General features: G+C 44.0%; 1 protein-coding gene across 3 annotated transcripts in view; it reads right to left on the minus strand.

Moving 5' to 3' along the window:
* tnikb (TRAF2 and NCK interacting kinase b) overlaps positions 1-2,500 on the minus strand; it is a 129,943-nt gene that overhangs the window by 126,908 nt on the left and 535 nt on the right. The gene's annotated exons all lie outside the window — the stretch shown is intronic.

Consider the following 2,500-nt stretch of genomic DNA (forward strand, 5'->3'; position numbering starts at 1 on the left):
GGATGGATGGATGGATGGATGGGTCACATAAATAAAGGCGGTTTTGGGCGAAGAGTATGACTCTCAGCTACTACCACAGCAGCTTTTAGCTTGCTGACAGTGAACCCAGCAGAGCTGCAGCCATGTTTCTGTTCGCTCAGGCTGATCCATCCACACAGAGGCGGTTACATGATCGCCCACCTTCCTGCCTGTTTCATCGCTTGTCTTTGCTTTAATCGCAGCAGCAGACGTGATAATAGGTGTGGGTGTATTTAAGCTCCTGTCTTCTATACAGTAATTTCTCCTTCAGCACAATAAGCAGTTTACGTTACAGGGCTGCTGTGTGGGTAGTAACATGACAGATGGCTGCTTTTACACGCCACATTCCTCGCACGGGACAAGTGAAGATTTCCTCTAAACTGCCCTTTTGTTCCTGTCGGTTCGCTCCTCTTCCTCCGTGCTGCTGAGCCTAGGAGAATCCGGATCGCCCCGCAAATTGCAGGTTGTAGGAAGTGCCAGAGAGCGGGATATTTTCAGGAGGTCGGATGGCGGACGGGCCCACGTTCTGTAAACAAAAGACCGTGACACCAGAACATCCGACAGGAGCTGATTCCAGAAAAAAAAGCCTCCCAGCTGCCAGGAGTCGGACCAAAACTGAAGCACTTTCTGAAGGTTTATCGTGGGCGATCATGTAACTGCCTCTCTGTCTGTTAGAGAAATATCTCATGAACCACTGGTCGGATTTTAAGGACTTCTCAGAAGGTAATCCTACATCTGGTCAAACTTTGGAATCAATCAGATTCCAGATGGTCACTTTAGAGTACACATAAATGACTACAAACTAGTCAAAGTGACAAATCAGCATGGTAGTAGCTGAGAGTCATCCTCAACACCTACTCGGAGCACTAACTGATCATGTTAGATCTTTGTTTGAAACTTTGGTTTGAAAGGTGGAGAAGAATGTTAGTTTCTCAGTGTTCAGAATTCCTCATGAATGGTTTCAGCCAGCCTCTCTGAGCCTCCATCAATAAATCAATCCAATAAACTCCACTTTCAGGATTCTGATTGGCTCTTTAATCAGGCTGAATAAAACCGAAGCTGCGTCCTGATTGGTCAAACCTGTCGACGCCTCTGAACGTGAGGTGAAGGTGAAGAAAAGGTCAGAGTTAGCAGGAAGCCGCTCGTCGGCAGCAGCTTCTGAGGCTTTGCAGCTGCAGGAAACAACATTTTTCCTGCTTTGATGCTCTTCAGAAGCAGCCTTTCAGCATCATTCAGTGGATTCTGCCTCCTTTCTTTGCTTTCTGTCTGTAAGTGTGAAAGATTACTAAAACGGGGAGCCGGGAGGGGAGGCGTGAGCAGCAGAAAATAATCTATTAGATTTTAAAAACAGCAGCAGGAGGAACGTCTTCATTCAGCTCAATAACTGGACAGAAACCAAGATTTGTTTCAGTCTTTGAGCCGTTTTTTTTACTCCTGTGTATCAGATAAAACTTTATTTCACTTCCTCACCCCGGTGGCTTTGTTACGACATCCTGGAAAACAGTAGTCATGTTGTGAAGTTTCCAGAAAGAAATTATTTAATTTGCAATAATTAGAGGGACTATGGAGAATACTAATTAATTCTCATTAATTTCCAGCCTGGAGTCTTTTAGTGAAAGCTCATCAGGCCGCGATGAGTTGGGGACAAATACAGAACATTAAACAGAAAATATGCAGATATTTTAACAGAATCATCGATTATGAAACAAAAATAGAAGGATTTACGACAAAACCCCAAACTCAGCCACGAGTCTGTCCTTATTTTCATCACCAGGTTTAAGGTGGCGACCAGCGAGCCGCGCGGCCGCATTTTTCTTTTCAGCTTTTAAATCTGCACCTCAGAGCGAGCTCAGCTTGGCTCAGTTTGTACCGGAGAACGCTTTGGAACGATTTTAATAATCAGTATTTATCATCAGCTGGACGTTCGGCTGTTTTCTGTCTCCACCACGAATCTGGGATCTTTTTTTGTCTCACAGATTTCTGATCATCTTATTTAACGCGAGGAAATCAGGAACCCCAGAGAACGTGACGGGACAGAAAAGAACCTTTTATTATTTTACAGATTGTTCTCTGAACCTCCAGACAGACCCACGAGACACGTCCACACTGAAGGTTTCAAGGACAAAGAGCTGTAGTGGACAAAAAAACAACTAAAAACCTGAAAAGGTTCTGCAGTTTGAGTCCACATGGAGACAATAAAAGTTTCTGTTTATTCACCAAAAACTCCAGTTTTCTGTTTGGATGAAGCCTTAATCTATAAACTTTATTTATGCCTCTTCCTTTTATCTAAGCTCTTATAATTTTATTAACCACATGTTTATTGATCTTTATGCCTCGTCTCTTTTAGATAAACCAAATTTAAACCTCCCAACGTGCACGTCTTGCTCAGCGGTTCCGCCGGCGTCTCTTAGAGGATGTGTTCTGGTTCACGCCTTGTTTCCTCCTCGGTGCTGTGTGCGCTCGCACAGGTTGTCCTAATTTT

Source organism: Kryptolebias marmoratus, linkage group LG21 (assembly GCF_001649575.2).
Source record: "Kryptolebias marmoratus isolate JLee-2015 linkage group LG21, ASM164957v2, whole genome shotgun sequence".
NCBI classification, from domain to species: Eukaryota; Metazoa; Chordata; class Actinopteri; order Cyprinodontiformes; family Rivulidae; genus Kryptolebias; species Kryptolebias marmoratus.